The sequence below is a fragment of the Stenella coeruleoalba genome (genome assembly GCF_951394435.1).
Source record: "Stenella coeruleoalba genome assembly, chromosome: 14".
NCBI lineage: Eukaryota > Metazoa > Chordata > Mammalia > Artiodactyla > Delphinidae > Stenella > Stenella coeruleoalba.
The window spans coordinates 34,857,779-34,883,313 of NC_137160.1; positions in this window are offsets into that span (position 1 = coordinate 34,857,779).

Below are 25,535 nucleotides of genomic sequence, written 5' to 3' on the forward strand. Positions count from 1 at the left end.
ATGCTTGCATCCTCTGTAGGGTAATCATGAGGTGTAGAACTGCAGGACACAGCTCTCAAAGCAACCTTGGTTGACTGGGGCCTCATTTTTCATGGAGATCCTCCCCTCCAAATGTATTAGCTATAACAATACCTGAAGAAACATTTCAGCTGTAGTCTGATTTTTTTTTTAATTATTTGGAATTTTAGAAAATTATTTTATTATATTACTAGGGAAATTAAGTTCTAGATTTCACTAGATAAAGTCAGTAGAGGACATGTCTTCTGCAATTAGTATGTTTGGTTGATTTTACTCCAACTTGTTTTATTTGAAATTCTTCTCAACTTTTAATTTAATTCCCATAACGTTCCTCTTGGTTTAATTCAATAGTTCTTAACCTGGGGTGATTTTGCCTTTATCCCCTTAAGGGCATTTGGCAATATCCAGAGACATTTTTCATTGGCATATGTTGGGGAAAAATGAAACTGGCATCTAGTGGGTAGAGACCAGGGATGGTTAAAATCCTACACTGAACAATATACAGGACAGCATCTCCCCACCTCAACAAAGACTTATCCAGCCCCAAATGTCAATAATGCCATGGTTTAGAAATGCTAGTTTACCCTAGTTGTCCAGGTATTCCCAGTTTCAGGCAGACTATTTTTTTTTTAAATCTCTGTTCTATTCTTTTTTTTTTTTTTTTTTGCGGTACGCGGGCCTCTCACTGTTGTGTCCTCTCCCGTTGTGGAGCACAGGCTCCGGATGTGCAGGCTCAGCGGCCATGGCTCACAGGCCCAGCCACTCCGCGGCATGTGGGATCCTCCCGGATCGGGGCACGAACCTGTGTCCCCTGCATCGGCAGGCGAACTCTCAACCACTGCACCACCAGGGAAGCCCAATATCCGTTCTATTCTTCATTTATCTTCTCATTCAATCATGAAGCAAATGTTGTTTGAATAACTCTTAGGAGCTAAGTACTAAACCAGGAGATAAAATATTTTTGTGTGCATGTGTTTGTGAGAGAAAGAGAGAGAAGAGGAGGTAGGGTGGAATGGCTATTTACTTCATGGAGCTTCTGGGCCAGTGTACTGACCATAATATATGTCTTTAGCCTACCATTCTAATACTTTACTACTGCCTTTCATGCACCCTCTGTGTTCTATTATGTGCCTACTAACCTTCCCTATCTTTCCCAACCACTACATAAGCCCTATTCCCGTGGGACCTTGCATCGCCTACATGTCAGCCCCACCAATCCAAACCCTTTATATAAAAACCTGTCATGCTCTTGATTAATACTTATTTTGAACAATTCTAGAATTTATGCTTTCCAGCATGCATTTCTTACCTTTCTGCTATTCTTTTATGCATGTAAATGTTATCTCACCAATTAGATTGTAAGCTTCTGCAAATGGTAGCCAAGCTTAGTGACTTTTTGTAAGCCTTAGATTAACTGGCAGTTTGTTCTGAATAAATCAGAGTGTTTATTAATTTTATAAAAATAATTAAAGCTGTAATTTGTTGTGGACTTACTAAGTCTAAACTGTTTTATATACACTGTTCTGTTGAATCATTACGACAGTATCGTGAGACACTACTCATGCCTATCCCATTTAACAGATGGGGAAATTGAAACATGAAGGTACGTAATTTCTTCAATATGACTTTGATTCTACAGGGATGTGAACTCAGCTTGGTCTAACCACAAAGCCCAAGTTATAAATGTGATGCTACTTTTAATAACAGCAAAATCAAAGACAGCTGTTATGATAGACTGATAATTACTTCCAATGATATCAGGACCTAATCTCTGCAACCTCTAAGTGTTACCTTTTTTGGAAAAAAAACTTTGCATATGTGATTAAATGAAAGATCTTGAGATCAAGAGATCATGCTGGTTTATCTGGGTGTACCCTAAATGCAACCACGAGTGTCCTCATAAGAGAGAGGCACAAGAGAGATTTGACACAGAGACAGAAGGGGAGAAGACAATGTGACTACTTTACCTAGTACCCAGGCACAAGCATGGAAATCCAGTAACCACCAAAGGCTGGAAGAGGCAAGGAAAAGATTCTCTCCTAGAAATGCCAGTGACTCTGCTGACACCTTGATTTTGTACAATGATACTGATTTCAGGCTTCTGGCCTCTAGAATAGTAAGAGAAAAAAAAAAAAAAAAACTTCTGTTTTAAGCCACGAACATTTTGGTTATTTGTTACAGCAGCCACTGGAAACAAAGACATCTGTCATCTATTATCTGCCCACTTTTGTCAGTCTAACAAGATCATAAGAATACACCAGTCTAAAGCCCAAGATGCAAGTTCTCATGAGATCTAGGAAAGTTAGTAAAATCCATGGATTTTTGATGTTGTACTTATTGTTACATTCTTGTAACTTCAAAAGTTAGAAAAGCCTCTAAATACTTGGATTTTCTTTTCATCCATTAATATTTATTTTTTCCCCATCTTTTGAATTAATTCAATGCCCATAAAGTAGGAGGTTTTATGTCCCTTCTACATTTCACCCTTAAAGCAGGATTTATTTTTAATGTGCCTTAAATTTTTTAAGATTTTGTAACACCCTCTTTAATTCTATTATATTTATTTGTCATACAAGCACTATTCAAAGTTTCAGTAACTTATAAAAAATTAACGTATTTATTGGGCACAAACCATAAGCAAGAGATTGTTCAACCTCCCTTTTTAGTCCAAGCACATATGGGCTTTACCCCTAAGAATCTCATAATTTTGGGGGGAAACACAGTATAAGCATACTTATCCTTATTCTCAGGGATAAATATTTTAGTTACAATTCAAGTCTCCTATAGAACATACTATGTGATTAATTAACAAATGATTTATACAGGCCAAAAAGTGGAATCACTTTCAGAGGAAGATCACCTAAGTACACTGTAGCTCTTCGGAGCCTTTCCACAACTAGAATTCTGAATGATCTGTCTTCAAATAGCAACATCCCTAAATGCTGCATAATTATGACCTTATGACCATTTTAATGCATGCTTCTGTCTACCAGTTCTGAGAAGCGTTAGGTTTCTATGAAGGCTTTCACTCTGAAGTTACATGTTGCCTGGCAGAAACCCAGCCAGAGCTCAGCCCTTTTTAAAATAATTGCCTCTCCAAGTCCAATTCAGGACCCTGGACACAATTTTATTTTCATATCCCTTATACCCAATATGTATAGTCACATACATTAAAGAAGACTCTCAAAAATTGAAAATTTAATGTAATTAAATGATGGCAACATATCTTGTCAGTAATAGCACAGAACAATTTGGTAACCCATTTGTGTTCCATATAGAATTAAAAGTAGTAAATCCTCCTCACAAGAGCTGCGTATTAGTGATAAAAGAGGATTAATTAAGAATTATTTAACCATGCTCATAATGGAAGCCATGCAGTGGTACAGCTTAAGAGCAAAAGGTTTTAACAGACCAGTTAGCGTCTTAAGAAAAAAAATTCTCCTCTGGAGCAAAAAGAATGAAGAAGTAGCTACACTTCAGTGAGATCTTCAGGAAACCAGCTAGAATTTCAATAGCATTTTTATGAATAGGAATTGGTGGTCTCTCACACTGGTGTTTACCCCATCGCTTAGGCATGAAAGCCACTTTTCTGAGGTAGCCATGTGAAGGAGAAAGAGAGATGGCAGAAACCAGGCAGAGCACAAAGGAGCAACAGGAAACCGTTTAACTAGAGAATAAAAACACTCAATTGACTGGCTAAAAGAGAGAGGAGTGTCAGGAGAGTAGAAAGGTCAAGGAATACATGGCTATGTGGTAAAATAGATGATTTCCACCCACCTCAGATATGCGTTGCTCCTTCATCTCTTTGGGATTTTGTTGTTGCCATAATTGTAACCTATGCTGTTTCAACCTGCCTGCCCTAGGTTGTAGATCTAGGCAATTCCTTGCCTATTTGGTCCCATGTGATGTGATATGAATTTTTACAGCTCTTACATAAGTTTAAACAAATTTATATATTGTCTTCAATACTAAACTGCTATATTTTTTTAAGGTTAGGCATCATTCATTAATTTATTCACTCATTCATTCATTTAAAATTATATCTTGAAAGATGACCTTGTCAGAATTATACTAAAAAGCTTAATAAGACACTCAGAGATCATACAGTCTGCTAGAGGAGAGGGGGAAAAAAGACTGATGATTTTAACACAATAGTCAGGTAGAGTTGAGAGATTTTGTTATTGTTTAATTATACCTAGCTTTATGTATTAGTACTTAATTAAAACTTCTCAGTTTACTGCTTGCTTATTTAATGAGATGCAAGCCTTTTTACATCAATAGAAGGGCTGAAAAATTGGAATATAAAATAGAGTGGATTTCATGGTAAAATGAAAATGAGCAAAATAATTAAGAGACTTGAATATGGAATATTTATTTATATATAAATGAGATATAATTGACACACCATAAGATGTACATATTTAAAGAGTACAATTTATTTAGTTTCAAGATATGTACACACCAGTGAAAACACCATGATCAATATCGTGAACACAACGATAATCTCCCAAAGATTAATTTCCCCCCTTTGTACTGCCTCCTAATTATCTCCAGGCAACCATGAATCTGCTTTCTGTCACTATAGATCAGTTTGCATTTACTATATCTTTATATTTATGAGTGAAGTTATATAGTGTACATTCAAAATAGCATATCTATTTTTATATTTACCCATGTGGTGTGGATCAATACTACCTCATATTTTATTGCTGAATAATATTACATTATATCTATATAATTTCTTTATCCATTTACTTATTTGGATTGTTCCCAGATTTTGTCTATTACAAACAGAGTCACTATGAACATCCCTATATAAGTCTTAGTATAGGATTTCTGTCCCCTGTGTGGAGGTATAAATATTCAGGAATGAGTAGAATGTTTGGATATTATGGTAGGTGTGAGTTTAGCTTTTCCAAAAAAAAATGGCCTGTTTTCCAAAGTAGTCATTCTATAACATTACCAACACTTTGCATTTTTGGTATTTTTAATTGTAGATATCTTAATAGGTGTGCAGTGGTATCATTAGATTTCCCTAATGACTAACGATATTTAGCATATTTTCACATATGGGAAAAAATATTTGCAAATGAAGCAACTGACAAAGGATTAATCTCCAAAATTTACAAGCAACTCATGCAGCTCAATATCAAAAAAACAAACAACCCAATCCAAAAATGGGCAGAAGACCTAAATAGACATTTCTCCAAAGAAGATATTCAGTTTGCCAACAAACACATGAAAGGATGCTCAACATCACTAATCATTAGAGAAATGAAAATCAAAACTACAATGAGGTATCACCTCACACCAGTCAGAATGTCCATCAACAAAAATTCTACAAACAATAAGTGCTGGATAGGGTGTGGAGAAAAAGGAACACGTTTGCACTGTTGGTGGGAATGTAAATGGTTACAGCCACTATGGAGAACAGTATGGAGGTTCCTTAAACTAAAAATAGAACTACTATATGACCCAGCAATCCCACTACTGGGCTTATACCCCGAGAAAACCATAATTCAAAAAGAGTCATGTACCACAATGTTCATTGCAGCTCTATTTACAATAGCCAGGACATGGAAGCAACTTAAATGCCCATCTACAGATGAATGGATAAAGAAGATGTGGCACATATATGGAATGGAATATTACTCAGCCATAAAAAGCAATGAGTTATTTGTAATGAGGTAGATGGACTTAGAGTCTGTCACACAGAATGAAGTAAGTCAGAAAGAGAAAAACAAATACCGTATGCTAACACATATATATAGAATCTAAAAACAAACAAACAAACAAACAACAACAGAAAGGTCTGAAGAACCTAGGGACAGGACAGGAATAAAAATGCAGACATAGAGAATGGACTTGAGGACATGAGGAGTGGGAAGGGTAAGCTGGGACGAAGTGAGAGAGTGGCATGGACATATATACACTACCAAACATGAAATACATAGCTAGTCGAAAGCAGCCACATAGCACTGGGAGATCAGCTCGGTGCTTTGTGACCACCTAGAGGGCTGGGATGGGGAGTGTGTGAAGGAGATGCAAGAGGGAGGAGATATGGGGATATATGTACATCTATAGCTGATTCACTTTGATATAAAGCAGAAACTAACACACCATTGTAAAGCAATTATACTCCAATAAAGACGTTAAAAAGAAAAAAAAAATCATAAGCTTTATACCCATGTGTTTTGTAGACAGAGTAAGGCTATTGAGGAAAAATATTATGCCTTTTACTTCTTTTGTAGAACAGCTATGGGCTCCTGTTGAAGTGAATTCAATTCAATTTCTGAATGGAGTATATACCTGTGCAGAGTTATAAACCCAGATTATTATTTATATTCTTCCCCTAAATAACTGTGTGATCTTGGGTAACTCATTTTCAGACCTTTTTGCAAAATGAACTCATTAAATCAGATTATCTTCAAGGTCTCTTTTTAGCTTTGCAATGGTACAGCTTTCACTGTAAATATTAGGTAGTAACATAGAAGTAGAATCATATGGTATCTTCTTTATATTGAACTCCTCTCTTTCCCTGAAATCATCAAAGAATATTCATCAATCTAGTCTAAGCTGAAAACCCATAGTTTTGATCTTGCATATTTAGAAGTTTATTATGGATAAATAGCCCCAAACTAGTAAGCTTATTTGAAACACTGGAAACTACTAGTAGCTAAACCTCTCGGGTTTGTAAAATTGGGTGGTAAATTGTATGACAAGGGGTTTTCTCCTGATATTTCCTGTGTTTGCTGTTTCTGGCAGGTTGGAATTAGAGTGAGAAAAGCCAGTTTTGTGATACCTTGTTACTGCTGCTCCCAAGTGGAGTTCAGGAGTGTAGACACAGTGACAAAGGTGATGAAAACATAATAACAACAAAAGAAGAATTTAATCAGATTTTATCAGCTCTCTAAAAGCTTTCAGGTCTACCTCCACTGGTGCCTTTATTTGTATATTGCATTTGTAAAATGGGCTCTCTCCTTGGGGAAGAGGAAGAAGTTATGTAATTACCAGTTGAAAATGACTAGATATGTACCAGTGAAGCTAAATATGATCTTTTATTCTAAGTAGAGGTAAAATACACACTAAAGAGGAATACCATCAACTTCTTTTCACCAATATCCTATATATCAAAACTATCTATAACTTTTTATCCTTCAGCCATGCTCATTTTTTTTTCATGTTTATTTATTTATTTTCTTATTAGTCATCAATGTATGCATGTCATCAATGTATGCATTGTATGCATGTCAATCCCAATCTCCCAATTCATCACACCAGCACCACCACCCACTGCCACTTTCCCCCCTTGGTGTCCATACATTTGTTCTCTACATCTGTGTCTCAATTTCTGCTCTGCAAACCAGTTCATCTGTACCATTTTCTAGGTTCCACATATATGCGTTAATACACGATATTTGTTTTTCTCTTTCAGACTTACTTCACTCTGTGTGATAGTCTCTAGATGCATACACGTCTCTACAAATGACCCAATTTTGTTCCTTTGTATGGTTGAGTAATATTCCATTGTATATACGTACCACTTCTTTATCCATTCATCTGTCGATGGGCATTTAGGTTGCTTCCATGACCGCAGCCATGCACATTAATGTCAATTATGTCTAAATTCTCCCAATTTAGTCTTTTCTAGCTTCCCTCGGCTAAACCCACTTGTAGTTCAATTCAAGGTTCATCCTCCTACCATGACCAAGTAAAACAAAATTTGTTCCCTTCCCAGAGCTGCAGTCCTGTAGCCCAGTGATACATATATTAGATGTATTTATTAGACACACACACACACACACACACACACACACACACACACACACACACACACACATATATATATATATATATATGTCTTCAGCTTGACTAAAGCCAAAGATAGATTTTTGCATGGCTCCTTATTCCTATGCTCTAAAACTTTTTTTTTTTTTTTCTAAAATTGATGCCTACCTCTCAATCTTATTGCCCACTCTTTTGGCCATGGGAAGGTTTTCTCAACATTACTTGTCTTCAGTTGCTGTTCTAAATATCACTGGCACTAGTTCCCTGCCTCTGTGTTCTGTTTACCTGGGAAACTTTCCCTGCCACTTGCATCTGTATCTCACCTGAAGAATGGCATAACTGTCATATTCAAACTCCATTGCTTTCCTATCCTATCCTCTCCTGGGTGATAGTTTTGTTTTCTTTTCCCCAGGATCTAATTAATATTTCTTTTCTTCAATGTCTTTTCCATGTTGATTTTTGTGTCCCATTGTGCTTTGAGCTCAAAAAAAAATTATGATTTTTAACATCTCCATCTATTATGCCCCTGTTATAGTTCAGCTCTGCTGGGAAACCATTTCCAGGGTTATATTCAGTTCAATCATTGCATTTGTGCAAGCATCAGAACGTAACTTAGCACAGTTTAGTACATATTTCATCCTTTGGTTCATATATTTATGTCTTCCAATGAAAATCACAAACCCTTGAAGGCTGGGGTTATGTTTTTCATCTTTTTAATCATCCACTATGTCTAGCATGCCATTAGTACTTGGTAAAAAGTCCCAGTGTGGCTTTTAGATATGAAATATTTAAATTATTTAATGTAAGTTATAGATTGTATTTAGAATATATAATTCTGTATATTTATCCTTAGTTCAGTTCAACAAATATTTATTGAGCAACTCACACAGTGTCTTTACAAAGTAAACCTTCAAGAAACATTTAGTCATAGAATAATGTCCCCAGTATGTGACTTACCTGCAAAGTGAATGGAGCCTTAGCATAAGAGGAGGAAATAAATAACTTATTTTTTATGAGAACTCTTAGGATTTACTCTTTTAACAACTTTCATATATAATATTCTGCATTGTTAATATTAGTGACGTTATACATTACACCCCTAGTACTTATATATCTTATAAGTTTGCACCTTTTGACCACCTTCATCTAATTCCCCCACTGTCTACCTCCAGTAACCACAAATCTGATCTCTTTTTCTATGAGTTTGTTTGTTTCCATTATTTTAAGTATAATTCACCTAAAATTCTATTTTAGTTACAGGTGCACAACATAGTGATTTGATATTTTGATACATTGTAAAATGATCACCATCATTAGTCTAGTTACCATCCATCTCCATGTAAAGATATTACACTATTATTTACTATATTCTTTATGCTGTACATTTCATCCCCTTGACTTACTTATTTTGTACCTAGAAGTCTACTCCTCTCAATCTCCCTCACCTATTTCTTTTCTCCTACCATTCCTCTCTCCTCTGGCAATCACCTGCTGGTTATCTGAATCTGTGACTCTTATGTTTGTTCACTTGTTTTGTTTTACAGATTCCACTTATATGTGAAATTATAGGATAATTGTCTACCACTCTCTGACTTATTTTACTTAGCATAATACCTTCTAATTCCATTGTATATATGTTTACCACATCTTCTTTATCCATTCATCTATTGATGAATACTTAGGTTGTTACTATATCTTGGTGTTTATAAATAACGCTGCAATGAATATAAGTATGCATATATCTCTTGAGATTAGTTTTTTTTTTTTTTTTATTTTCCTCAGAAAGGGGAATTTCTGCATTGTATGGTAATTTTCTTCTTAATTTTATTAGGAACCTCCCTAGTGTTTTCCATAAGCTGAACCAAATTACATTCCTACCAAAGTGTACTAGGGTATCCCTTTTCTCCACATCTGAGCCAAAACCTGTTATTTTTTGTCTTTTTTCATAATAGTCATTCTAACAGGTGTGAGGTGGTATCTCATTGTAGTTTTGATTTGCATTTCCATGATTAGTGTTGTTGAGCATCTTTTCATGTGCCTGCTGACCATCTGTCTTTTATGAAAAAAAAATATCTATTCATGTCCTCTGCTCATTTTTTAATTGGGTTGTTTTTGTTTTGCTTGTTTGTGTTTTTAATGTTGAGTTGTATGAGTTATTTGTATATTTGGCATATTAATCCCTTATTGGATATACCATTTGCAAATATCTTCACTCATTCAATAGGCAGCCTTTTCAATTGGTTGATAGTTTCCTTTGCTGCAGAATTTTTTTTTTTAATTTGATGTATGACCATTTGCTTATTTCTGCTTTTGTTTCCCTTGCCTGAGAAGACATAGCCAAAAAATTACTGATAAGACTGATATCAAAGAATGTACTTCGTTTTCTTCTAGGAGTTTTATGTTTTCAGATCTTATGTTTAAGTCTTTAATCCATTTTGACTTTATTTTTGTATATGGTGTGAAAAATTAGTCCAATTTGATTCTTTTGCTTGTAGCTGTTCATTTTTCCCAACAACATTTATTGAAGAGGCTGTCTTTTCCCCATTCTTTCCTACTCTGTCATAGATTAACTGACCATTTAAATATGGTTTCATTTCTGAGCTCTCTGTTTCATTGATCTATGGGCCTACTTTTGTGACCATACCGTACTGTTTTGTTGACTGTAGCTTTGTAGTGATAGTTTGAAATCAGGGATCTCCAGTTTTGTTCTTCTGTCTCAAGAATGTTTGGCTATTCAGAGTCTTTTGTGTTTCTCTACAAAGTTTAGAATATTTGTTCTAGTTCTGTGAAAAATGCCATTGGTATTTTGATAGAAATTTAATTGAATCTGTAGATTACCTTGGGTAGTATGATCATTTTAATAATATTAATCCTTCCAATCCATGAGCATTGTATATCTTTCAATTTTTCTGTGTACCCTCTTCAATTTCCTTTATCAATGTCTCATAGTTTTCTGAATACAAGTTTTTTACCTCTTTGATTAGATTTATTCCTAGTTATTTTACTCTTTTTGATATTATTGTAAATGGGATTGTTTTTTTTAAAATTGTTTCTGATAGTTTATTGTTAGCATATAGAAATTAAACAGACTTCTGTATACAATTTTGTATCCAGCAACTTTACTGAATTCATTTATTAGGTTTAACATTTTTGTTAACATCTTTAGGATTTTCTATATATAGTATTATGTCATCTGCAAACACTGACAGTTTTATTCATCCTTTCCAATTTATGTTCCTTTTATTTCTTTTTCTTGTCTGATTGCTATGGCTGGGAATTCCAATACTATGTTGAATAAAAGTGGTGAGAGTGGACATCCTTGTCTTGTTCTTGATCTTAGAGGAAATGCTTTCAGCTTTTTAGCATTGAACATGATGTTGGTTATAGGTTTGTCATGACATTTATTTGTTGAGGCATGTTCTTTCTATACTAATTTTTTGAGAGTTTTTATCATAAATAAATTCTGAATTTTATCAAAGGGTTTTTCTGCATCTGTTGAAGATGATCAAAGATTTTTATTCTTCAACTTTTTGATTTGCAGATACTGAACTATTTTTGCATCCCTGAAATTAATCATACTTGATTATGGTGTATGATCATTTTAATGTATCGTTGAATTAGATTTGCTAATATTTTCTTGAGGATTTTGTGTCTATGTTCATCAAATATATTGGTCTGTAAATTTCTCTTTTGGGGGTGTCTTTGTCTGGTTTTGGTATCCGGGTAATAATGGACTTTTAGAATGGGTTCAGAAACATTTCTTCCACTTCAGCTTTTACTATCTTTGAGAAAGATAGTAGTTGATGCTTCTTTAAATCTTTGGTAGAATTCACCAGTGAAGCCATCTGGTCCTGGATTTTTGTTTGTTGGGAGTTTTTGTTTGTATTTTTGGTTCATTTTATTTGTTTGTTTTATTTATATTACTGATTTAGTTTCACTACAGGTAATGAAATTGTTAACATTTTGTATTTCTTCCTGATTCAGTCTTGGTACTCCAGGAATTTATCCATTTCTTCTGTTATCCATTTTAATGGCATATAATTTTTCATAGTAATCTCTTATGATCCTTTGTATTTCTGTGATGTCCATTGTAATTGTTCTTTTTTATTTACATATTATTTATTTGAGCTTCTCTCTCTTTTTTTTTTTTTTTTAATGAGTCTGGTTCAGGTATATATATATATATAAAATTTATCTTTTCAAGGAATCAGTTCTTAGTTTCTTTGACTTTTCTATTAGTTTTTAGTCTCTATTTCATTTATTTCTGCGCTGAACTTTATTATTTATTTCCTTCTACTAACTTTGGGTTTTGTTTGTTCTTTTTTCAGTTACTTTATTTATAAAGTGTTTATAAAACACTTCGAGTTTTATTAGGTAAGAATTTGAGATTATATCAGTGAAATTTAATTGATATAATGTGGTCTTAGGAACTGAAGACAGGTGAGCACAAGATAAGTACAGCCTCAGTTTTCAACTTTTAGAGAGGAAGAGTTGGTGTCCAACAGAGGACTCTCCATTTTGTGGGTAAAGACAGATAACTACTTGTGGATTAAAACTAAACCAGATAATTATGTTCTCCTGTGTCAGACATGGAATATGCAGTATTTCTTACTTTGCATACCTTCTCAGGAACTTTGAACTGAATTTCTCTATAGTGTCGCCTCTTTCCTGTGTACTTAAGAGCTCCTCTGTGCTATTTGGTATGTATTTAGTAGACAGATTGTTTTGCTACTGTAATAAATATTGTCAGGTTGGTATTATTATCTCCATTATGTAGATGAGGAAACTAGCTCTCAAATGAATTCACTGACTTATTCAAGGGGCCCAACTCTTAGATGTCATAGACTTACAGAAAATGGAAGTTTAAAAAAAAGTTAAGAGATAACGTCTTTGATTTGGAGCGGGGAACTTCAAGATGATGGAGGAGTAAACGTGGAGATCACCTTCCTCCCTTACAAGTACATCAAAAATACAACTACATGTGGAACAACTCCTATGGAACCCCTACTGAATGCTGGCAAAAGACCTCAGCTTCCCAAAAGGAAAGAAAATCCCCATATAACTGGGTAGGGAAAAATAAAAAAGAAAAAACAGAGACAAAAGAATAGGGATGGGACCTGCACCTCTGGGAAGGAGTTGTGAAGGAGGAAAAGTTTCCACACACTAGGAGGCCCCTTCATGTGGAGAGAGGGGGTGGGGAGGGGGGAATCTTCAGAGCAACAGGGGTGCAGAGGGCAAAGCAGAGAGATTTCCACACAGAGGGTCAGTGCTGACCAGCACTCACCAGCCTGAGAGGCTTGTCTGCTCACCTGCCAGGGTGGGTGGGGCTGAGAACTGAGGCTCAGACTTAGGAGTTCAGATCCCAGGGACAGGACTGGGGTTGGCTGCATGAACACAGCCTGAAGTGGACAAGTGTGCCACAGGTAGCCAGGAGGGAGTCCAGGAAAAAGTCTGGAACTGCCTAAGAGGCAAGAGACCATAGTTTCAGGGTGCATGAGGAGAGGGTATTCAGAGTACTGCCTAAACAAGCTCCAGAGATGGGTTCAAGGCTCAGCTATCAGCTTGGACACCAAAGATGGGCATGAAATGCTAAGGCTGCTGCTGCAGCCACCAAGAACCCTGTGTACAAGCATAGGTCACAATCCACACCTCCCCTCCCAGGAGCCTGTGCAGCTCACCACTGCCAGGATCCCATGATCCAGGGACAACTTCCCTGGGAGAACACACAGCTGACCTCAGGCTGTTGCAATGTCATGTCAGCCTCTGCTGTCACAGGCTCGCCCTGTATTCCATACCCCTCTGTCCCCTCGGCCTGAGTGAGACAGTGCCCCCTAATCAGCTGCTACGTTAACCCAGTACTGTCTGGGTAGGGAACACATGCCCTCAGGTGATATACAAACAGAGGTGGGGCCAAATCCAAAGCTGAACCACAGGAGATGTGTGAACAAAGAAGAGAAAGATAAATTTCTCCCAGCAGCCTCAGGAGCAATGGATTAAATCTCCACAATCAACTTGATGTATGCTGCATCTCTGGAATACCTGAAGAGACAATGAATCATCCCAAAAGTGAGGGGGTGGACTTTGGGAGCAACACTAGACTTGGGGATTGCTTCCTGTATCTAATTTGTTTCTAGTTTTATGTTTGTATTAATTTAGTATTTAGAACTTATTATCATTGGTAGATTTGTTTATTGATTTGGTTGCTCTCTACCTTTTTTTTAAATATATGTATATATATATATATATTTTTCCTTTATCTTTTTGTGAGTGTGAAGTGTATGCTTCTTTGGTTGACTTTGTCTGCATAGCTGGGTTTTACCATTTCCCTTGGGTTCTGTCTGTCTGTTTTTATTTTTCCAGTATAGTTTTTAGTGCTCATTTTCATTGGAGGATTTGTTTTTTGGTTTGGTTGCTCTCTTCTTTCTTTTTTATTACTACCTTTTTATTTTTTTAAATTTTTAATATTTTTAAATTTTTATATTAATAGCTTTATTATATTTTATTATTTTCACCTTTCTTTATTTCTTCTTTCTTTCATTCTCTTTTTCCTCCATTTTCTTCTGAGCCATGTGGCTGACAAGGTCTTGGTGCTCCAGCCAGTGTCAGGCCTGAGCTTCTGAGGTGGGAGAACCAAGTTCAGGACATTGATCCACCAGAGACCTCCCGGCCCCATGTAATATCAAATGGCAGAAGCTCTCCCAGAGATCTCCATCTCAATGCTAAGACCCAGCTCCACTCAACGACCAGGAAGATACAGTGCTGGATACCTTATGCCAAACAACTAGCAAGACAAGAACACAACCCCACCCATTAGCAGTGAGGCTGCCTAAAATCATAATACGTTCACAGATATCCAAAAACACACCACCAGATGCCGTCCTGCCCACCAGAAAGACATGATCCAGCCTCATACACTAGAACACAGGCACCAGTCCTCTCCACAAGGAAGCCTAAACAACTCACTGAACCAAACTTACTCACTGGGGACAGACACCAAAAACAATGGGAAATAAGAACCTGCAGCCTGTGAAAAGGAGACCCCAAACCCAGTAAGTTAAGCCAAATGAGAAGACAGAAAAATACACAGAAGATGAAGAAGCAAAGTAAAAACCCACCAAACCAAATAAATGAAGAGAAATACACAGTCTACTTGAAAAAGAATTCATAGGAATGATAGCAAAGATGATCCAAAATCTTGGAAATAGAATGGAGAAAATATAAGAAACATTTAACAAGGACCTAGAAGAACTAAAGAGCAAACAAACAATGATGAACAACACAAGAAATGAAACTAAAAATTCTCTAGAAGAAATCAATAGCAGAATAACTGAGGCAGAAGGACAGGTAAGTGACCTGGAAGATAAAATAGTGGAAATAACTACCACAGAGCAGAATAAAGAAAAAAGAATACAAAGAATTGAGTACAGTCTTAGAGACCTCTGGGACAACATTAAAAGCACCAACATTTGAATTATAGGAGTCTTAGGAGAAGAAGAGAGAAAAAAAAAAAAAAAAAGACTGAAAACATATTTGAAGAGATTATAGTTGAAAACTTCCCTAATATGGGAAAGGAAATCGTCAAGTCCAGGAAGTGCAGAGAGTCCCATAGAGGATAAATCCAAGGAGAAACATGCCAAGACACATAGTAAGCAAACTATCAAAAATTAAATACAAAGAAAAAATATTAAAATCAGCAAGGGAAAAGCAAGAATTAACATACAAGGAAATTCCCATAAGGTTAAAAACTGGTCTTTCAGAAACTGCAAGCCAGAAGGGAGAGGCAGGACATATTTAAAGTGATGAAAGGGAAAAACCTACAACCAAGATACCTCTACCCAGCAAGGATCTCATTCAGATTTGATGGAGAAATTAAAATATTTACAGGGAAGCAAAATCTAAGAGAATTCAGCACCACTAAACCAGCTTTAAAACAAATGCTAAACGAAATTCTCTAGGCAGGAAACACAAGAGAATGAATACACCTACAATAATGAACCCAAAACAATTAAGAAAATGGTAATAGGAACATATATATAGGTAACTCCCTTAAATGTAACTGGATTAAATGCTCCAACCAAAAGACACAGACTGGCTGAATGGAAACAAAAATAAGCCACGTATATATGCTGTCTACAAGAGACACAATTTAGACCTAGGGACTATACAGAATGAAAGTAAAGGGATGGAAAACGTATTCCATGCAAACGGAAATCAAAAGAAAGCTGGAGTAGCAACTCTCATATCAGACAAAATAGACTTTAAAATAATGACAATTACAAGCGACAAAGTAGGACACTACATAATGATCAAGGGATCAATTCAAGAAGAAGATATAACAATTGAAAATATTCATACACCCAACATAGGAGCACCTCAATACATAAGGGAAACGCTAACAACCATACAAGGGAAAGTCAACAGGAACACAATAATAGTAGGGGAATTTAACACCCCACTTTCACCAATGGACATATCATCAAAATGAAAATAAATAAGGAAACACAAGCTTTACATGACACATTAAACAAGATGGACTTAATTGTTATTTATAGGACATTCCATCCAAAAACAACAGAATACACTTTCTTCTCAAGTGCTCATGGAACATTCTCCAGGATAGATCATATCTTGGGCTATAAGTAAAGCCTTGGTAAATTTAAGAAAATTGAAATCATATCAAATATCTTTTCTGTCCACAACACTATGAGACTAGATATAAATTACAGGAAAAATACTGTAAGAAATACAAAAACATGGAAGCTAAACAATGCCAGCACATGGAGGCTAAACAATACACTACTAAATAACCAAGAGATCACTGAAGAAATCAAAACATACCTAGAAACAATTGACAATGTAGACATGATGATCCCAAATGATCATGGATCATTTTGATGACCTATGGGATGCAGAAAAAGCAGTTCTAAGAGGGAATTTTATAGCAATACAATCCTACCTCAAGAAACAAGAAACTTCTAAAGTAAACAACCTAACCATACACCTAAAGCAATTAGAGAAAAAAGAACAGAAATACCACAAAGTTAGCCAAAAGAAATAAATCATAAAGGTCAGACCAGAAAAAAAATGAAAAAGAAGTGAAGGAAATGATAGTAAAGATCAATAAAAGTAAAAGCTGGTTCTTTGAGAAGATAAACAAAATTGATAAATCATTAGCCAGACTCAGCAAGAAAAAAAGAGAGAAGGTTCAAATCAACAGCAGTAGAAATAAAAACGGAGAAGTAACAACTGACACTGCAGAAATACAAAGGACCGTGAGAGATTACTACAAGCAACTATATGCCAATAAAATGGACAACCTGGAAGAAATGGATGAATTCTTAGAAAAGTACAAACTTCTGACACTGAACCAGGAAGAAATAGAAAATATAAACAAACAAATCACAAGCACTGAAATTGAAACTGTGATTAAAAATCTTCCAACAAGCAAAAGCACAGGACCAGATGGCTTAACAGGTGAATTCTGTAAAACATATACAGAAGAGCTAACACTTATCCTTCTAAAACTCTTCCAAAATATAGCACAGGGAGAAACACTCCCAAACTCATTCTACAAGGCCAGAATCACCCTGACACCAAAACCAGACAAGGATGTCACAAAAAATAAAACTACAGGTCAATAACACTGATGAACATAGATGCAAAAATCCTCAACAAAATACTAGCAAGCAGAATCTAACAGCACATTAAAAGGATCATACACCATGATCAAGTGGAGTTTATCCCAGGAATGCAAGGATTCTTCACTATACACAAATCAATCAATGTGATATATCATATTAACAAATTGAAGGATAAAACCAATAATCATGTCGATAGATGCAGAAAAAGCTTTTGACAAAATTCAACACCGATTTATGATAAAAACCTCCAGAAAGTAGGCACAGAGGGAAATTACTTCAACATAATAAAGGCCATATAGGACAAACCCACAGGCAACATCATTCTCAATGGTGAAAAACTGAAACCACTTCCACTAAGATCAGGATCAATACAAGGTTTCCCACTCTTACCACTATTATTCAACATAGTGTCAGAAGTTTTAGCCACAGCAATCAGAGAAGAAAAAGAGATAAAAGGAATACAAATCAGAAAATAAGTGAAACTGTGACTGTTTGCAGATGACATGATATTATACATAGAGAATGCTAAAGATGCTACCAGAAAACCACTACACCTAATCAACGAATTTGGTAAGGTAGCAGGAAATAAAATTAATGCACAGAAATCTCTTGCATTCCTATACACTAATGGTGAAACATCTGAAAGAGAAATAAAAGAAACACTTCCATTTACCATTGCAACAAAAAGAATAAAATACCTAGGAATAAACCAACCTAAGGAGACAAATGACCTGTATGCAGAAAACTATAAGACACTGATGAAAGAAATTAAAGATGATACAAACAGATGGAGAGATACACCATGTTCTTGGATTGGAAGAATCAATATTGTGAAAATGACTATACTACACAAAGCAATCTACACATTCAATGCAATCCCTATCAAAATACCAATGGCAGGGCTTCCCTGGTGGCACAGTGGTTGAGAGTCCACCTGACGATGCCGGGGACGCGGGTTCGTGTCCCAGACTGGGAAGATCCCACATGCTGCAGAGTGGCTGGTCCCATAGCCATGGCCACTGAACCTGCACGTCCGGAGCCTGTGCACCGCAACGGGAGAGGCCACAACAGTGAGAAGCCTGCGTACCACACACACACACACACACAAAAACATTTTTCACAGAACTAGAACAAAAAATTTCACAATTTTTAGGGAAACACAAAAGACCCCGAATAGCCAAAGCAATATTGAGAAAGAAAAATGGATCTGGAGAAATCAGTCTCCCTGACTTCAGACTATACTGCAAATCTACAGTAATCAAGACAGTATGGTACTGGCACAGAAACAGAAATATAGATCAGTGGAACAGGATAGAAAGCCCAGAGATAAACAGATACACATATGGTCACCTTATTTTTGATAAAGGAGGCAAGAATATACAGTGCAGAAAAAGAGCCTCTTCAATAAGTGGTGCTGGGAAAATTGGACAGCTACATGTAAAAGAATGAAATTTGAACTTCCTAACACCATACAGAAAAATAAACTCCAAATGGATTAAAGACCTAATTGTAAGGTCAGACACTATAAAACTCTATAGCGAAACACAGGCAGAACGCTCTATGATATAAATCACAGCAAGATCCTTTTTTGACCCACCTCCTAGAGAAATGGAAATAAAAACAAAAATAAACAAATGGGACCTAATGAAACTTAAAAGCTTTTGTACAGCAAAGGAAACCATAAACACGATGACAAGACAACCTTTGGAATGGGAGAAATTATTTGCAAATGAAGAAACTGACAAAGGATTAATCTCCAAAATACGCAAGCAGCTCATGCAGCTCAATATCAATATCAAGAAAACAAACAATCCAATCCAAAAATGGGCAGAAGTCCTAAATAGACATTTCTCCTAAGTAGATATACAGATTGCCAACAAACACATGAAAGGATGGTCAAGATCACCAGTCATTAGAGAAATGCAAATCAAAACTACAATGAGGTATCCCCTCACACCAATCAGGATGCCATCATCAAAAAGTCTGCAAACAATGCTGGAGAGGGTGTGGAGAAAAGGGAACTATCTTACACTGTTGGTGGGAATGTAAATTGATACAACCACTGTGGAGATCTGTATGGAGGTTCCTTAACAAACTTAAAATAGAACTACCATATGACACAGAAATGCCACTACTGGGCATATACCCTGTAAAAAACATAATTCAAAAAAGAGTCATGTACTACAATGTTCATTGCAACTCTATTTACAGTAGCCAGGCCATGGAACATGCTATGTTTCTGTCGACAGATGAATGGATAAAGAAGATGTGGCACATATATACAATGGAATATCACTCAGCCATAAAAAGAAACAAAATTATTTGTAGTGAGGTGGATGGACCTAGAGACCGTCTTACAGAGTGTAGTGAGTCAGAAAGAGAAAAACAAATACTGTATGCTAATACATATATATGGATTCTAAAAAAAAACTGGTTCTGATGAACCTAGGGGCCGGACAGGTAGAAGGACACAGATGTAGATAATGGACTTGAGGACACAGGGAGTGGGAAGCGTAAATGAGATGAAGTGAAAGTGTGGCATAGAAATATATATACTACCAAATGTAAAAATAGATAGCTAGTGGGAAACAGCCGCACAGAATAGGGAGATCAGTTTGGTGCTTTGTGACTACCTATAGGGGTGGGATAGGGAGGATGGGAGGGAGACGCAAGAGGGAGGCGAGATGGGGATATATGTATATGTATAGCTGATTCACTTTGTTATCTAGCAGAAATAACACACCATTTTAAAGCCATTATACTCCAGTAAAGATGTAAGAAAAGAAAAAAAAAGAAATAACCTCTTTATTTTACAGAATTTGACTCATAATTCATAGATCTGTTATATACATCTGAGTATTGAACATAGTGTCATTTTTTAAATTGTATTTATAACAACAATGAAAGAAATGATAAATTTTAAATTACTCATAATCACAGCAATCTAATTTTGCTATGTTTTCGTTCTTCTTCTTACCTTTTGACTCCTGGTTCCTATAATCAATACATTTAAATCTTTTACAATATTGTAAATATTCTTCTATATTTTGTTTTTGTTACTTACCAAAGAATTAGAGCCATTTGTTTACAATGTGGAACAATTTAGTTGATACTTATTGATAGCCTATAATATTCTAGTCTCCAGAAGACAGTGATAAAAGGCACAGTTCTTGTCCACAAAGCGTTTATGTTTCTAAGTAATACTCATAATATAGTAAGAAGTGTGGTATCCTGGAATGATTCTCAGTGTTGCTGCATAACCCAGAATAGTGCATAAATAGAGCTAGATCTTTATACTTGGGCTGCACAAGAAGAAGCAGTTCAAAAGAAAGATTGAGGAGGTATGGTCACAGAGGTAGAAAATAATAAAGGGAGTATAATACCTTTTAATATTTCATATGATTTCATCAATTTGAAGTAATATGTGCTTACCACTTTTTTATTGGACATTTACTTATAACCAATTTTAGCAGTTATAACTAATGTTGCAATGAATGCTTTTGTGCATTTACATTATATCTTATTTTGAATCATCCTGTTAGAATGTATTTTCAGGTGCAGAATTATTGGAAAAGATATGGATGTGTATATATGCGTATACATACACTTTGTATATACTAATATGTCTATATAGTATATACTCATTCCCCACTCCCAGCTTTTGTTATATAAACTTGAACTGCTTTTGAAAAAGCTTATACCAATTTACAGTGTCAGGAGTAATACATGAGTGTACCAGTTTCTAGTTTTTTGTGATCTTATACTTCCTTAAATTTTGCTAATCTAGAGATTTCCCTGGTGGTCCAGGGGTTAAGACTCTGCATTTCCATGTCAGGGGGAGTGGGTTCGATCCCTGGTCAGGGAAGTTCCACATGCCAGGCAATGCAGCAAAAAAGAAAGAAAGAAAAATTACTAATCCAATAGTTACAGAGAAGTCAAAGTAACTTCTGGAAGGTGAAATATTTGATGAAAAAAATGGATGAGGGAAGGAACACAACACATTTGGGGCATAGTGATGAGTATGATATAGCAGAAACGTTCAAAATGTAGCACTTTAATCATACAAATCATAAAATTTTAGAGCATAATTTTGTACTTTGAAACAAGAAGTAAGTTATGTTGAAGCATACTATTTGAATCAAGAAGTAATACCAATGTTCTTTAATGGGGTTTCAGATTTATGTATTAGGTCTTGACAAGATCCAGCCTTCAGGAAAAATCACCACTGGTGCATTTTATTTCCACAGATATTTATGAACATTATACAACAACCTTCTTCTGACCCAAGTTCCTGCTCCTATACATTCATTTCTCTCTGGGTAACATGGACAGTGTTTTCAGATGAGACTTGGACCTAATGGGAGAACTCGGAATGAGACTTTTTTCCTAGAGTGTGTCCCACAAAGTTCTTAGTCACTTAGAAGTGTCAGGCAGAAGGGACTGACAGACAGCTCTGTCAACCTGAACAGAGAGTTTTAGATCAAGCCCAAGGAACATTACTGTCAAAAATTACAACCTCATTGTTGACATAAATGTTGACAACACCATTTTCACTGATAGGGGTACCAGAGCACATTAAGATTCACAAAGGACTGTCCAACTAGCAATGATTTAGATGAAATGCTCCCAAATAAGTAAAGGGAGAGGAAGGGGAAAAGCAAAATATAAAGACTGCAGGTTACAAAATTTTATTAAGACAGCATCACATTATGGCAGGAAACACTTCTCCTTCCTCATAATGAGAGCTTGTCTGCAAGTTCATGTAAAGAGAAACATGATAATGGAAATTCAGGCTCTCCTCTAAGTCTGGCCTACCTTCTGATTCAGCCATGTGATATACAGAGTACAGTGAAATACTTTGAAAGAATGATAGTGGATAAGCCAGATGCCCAATCATTCCTGGGTACAAGCAGAGTGTTTCAGAAATCAAGACCATGTAGGAAAACAAATGACATTTTGTTAAAGAGAGGCATATGGAGATAGAGACACAATTCCTTTTTAACATATATAGAAATAGAATTAATTTACCAAAACTCATCTCAACTTTCCCCCAGTAACTTTCCTTAACCCCAGTAACTAATCTCTCTAATATTGTTGACACTTAGAGATATTTTATTAAGCAGTATTTTATGTCTCAATTTTTTTTCAAAACAGCCAATATATAATTTTTTGACCTCATTTAAATTTTAAGTGCTTTTTTACTATTTTTTACTTACAACACTTAGCAGAGTTTTGGGTATGTAGGTTGTGGGAGATATACTGAAATATCTGAATTAAAATGAACTGAGTTACTTTGTGGAAACATGTATGTATGACTCATCCTACTTCATTTTTGTGCAAATTTATTTCCTATTCTATTTACTTTCAGAAAAAAAATTACCTCATATAAATATTCATACAAAACAAATTTTTTGAGAAATTATTTAGTGATTTATAAATTATGTCTCTAAGCCCCTTGGATAAATTGTCTAAAGTGTAAGGTGAAGTTAAACAAATGCAAATCAAAGTTTGTTTGTTTGTTTTTTTAATCTCAAGGGCCTACTTTTGCTTCTAAATGTCATAGTAAATATTGCAAATGAATTTCTGGAGAAGACCACTGTGTTTTATCCTCATTGTCATCACCTTATTGTGATTTATTTCAGTAACATATATTTGTTGTTATAACTCATTTGATATTAAATTTTTGATTAAAGGGAATGTATTTTGTGCATTATTGTTTTCTTCAACATCTGAGTATGGTAGTTGGAGTGTGAGAAGTATTTAATACATAATTTTGTAATCAATACGTAAATGAATCCATAAGTCAATGTTGCTTCCATAAATCCTTTCAGAAGCAGGCATCAAAACAGTAAAATAAAATCGGAAAAGAAATGTGGGATGTAAGAATAGGAAGCTGATGGAGACTGATCCAAAATAAATTTTATTTAGGAGGAAATAAAATTTTCTGAACTGTAATTATCACAAAATCAACTCTCAATTAAGTACAAATATTTCTATATAGTTTCCAGAGAGAAGCCAGGGGGCATGATGACTTTCCATTCAATGACAACTGGAAATAGTATTGAGGAGTGAAAATTTCCTTTTAGTCTATTTCTCAAACTTTGACTTAATAAATATTCACCTTCTAAATAAAAAGAGTAGTTTAATTGACATGCTTTTGCAAATGAATGTTAATTCTGCCTAGAATACTGTGTTTTTTGATTATCTTACCCCAGGTAAGAATGTCTTTGACCTTCCTCCTGGAATTTGACTTCTTGGAAACTTTATTACTCTTTCCAAAGGAACAGTTGAGTAATGTTATAAATTCTATGCCATTTATTACATGTAGTTTCTTTTATGAAAATAGTGGGTTTTTTTCTTATTTTCCTAAAACATAAAATGCAACTACTGGAAAAAAATAATGAGATGCAGGAAAATACAGTGAAATAAAAGCAAACAGAATCCTACTAACCAAGAAATTGGCAGTCAACATTTTGCCACATTTTGTTACTTAACCATCCTAAGTTGATACTGCTTTAGTGATAATATTATTCTTTATATTTGGCCCTACTAAGCATGTTCAACACAATTATGATCCAGTGATCTGATTATATGATTCCACTTTGAGAGCACTAGGAGAAAGGAGAGAGGTTTGGGAAATGTAGGGTATGTAGAATGTAGATCTGAGTTAATAATGAATGTAGAACAAAACTAAGTACTGTGTGATGGTAATAATAATAACAACAACAATGACTTACATGTACATGTGTCAGGCCCCCCTCTGAATGATTTACATTGATCCTCATAAAATCCTCTATGTTACATACTATGACCAAACCCATGTTACAGTTGAAAACAACTGAATCAGAGGAATTAAGAAAATTTGTCCAAAGTCACAGATAGTAATAAAAGGAAACCAAGGATTCTGGCTGTATATACAAATATTTTCTCCCAGAAACAAATACTGTTTATGATAACATGATTCAAGTATTTTTGCTGATTATTGCATCCTGCTTTGTCTCAACTCAGTGAACTAAGAAAAAATTACAAGAAATGAAAAAGTTAGGAGGGCCTAGAGTGATCATAATAAAGTAATGAACTTGGTGCACATCAATGCAAATTTGGTGTGGCAGATCAAATTTTGGAAATTCTGAAAATTTAGGATTTAATTTCTGAGGCTACATTCTTTGATTAGAGGTGATAACTTACACAAGATCTCCATAGTCTGTGGACCATAACTAACCACTATTATAAATTCACTTTTAAAAAATTAAATTGGGCTTCCCTGGTGGTGCAGTGGTTGAGAGTCCGCCTGCCAATGCAGGGTACATGGGTTCGTGGCCCGGTCCGGGAAGATCCCACATGCCATGGAGCGGCTGGACCCATGAGCCATGGCTGCTGAGCCTGCACATCCGGAGCCTGTGTTCCACAACGGGAGAGGCCACAAGAGTGAGAGGCCTGAATACCGCAAAAAAAAAAAAAAAAAATGAAATGAAATAGTACCATTTTTCATGTAACTTAGACATGACTATGGTGATTTCACTAGGAGGTCTGCCATCTTGAGAGTGAGAGCTATTGAGTTCTTCTGATAATGCAAAGGCACATGTACAGGCAGTGGTCTGAAATGGTTGAGATGATCTGGTTCTCATGACTTACAATTCTAGACTTTAAAAGAGGCACTATCCAGCAGGAGCTCTCTAACACTCAGTCCTGGTCCCACGAGGTATAGAAAAGAATCTACCTCCCAGCCCCACTTCTGCTCTCCCCTATTCATGTCCCATTTCCACAAACAAGTCACTTGTGTGTCTTGTTCTAACCCCTTTCAATCACTGATCATTTGCGAGGGGAAAGAAACTCTTCTACTCAGTGACACACTGGTGAACATGTTTACCTAAGGTGACAATGGATGCCCTGGTAACCCCAAGAAGAAGAAGATGAATTCGTTTGTGCAAAATGGTACTTTTGTCTTAGCAATTCAGACTCCTGGGGGCAGCTGTCATATTGTATTGATTCTCTGGGCACGGAAGTTCCCCTAAGCTGTAGAGAGTGTTAAAGGTGGCACTTGATGAGATGGAAGTTTGGCCACTGCATGTGTAAACTTTAATTGGT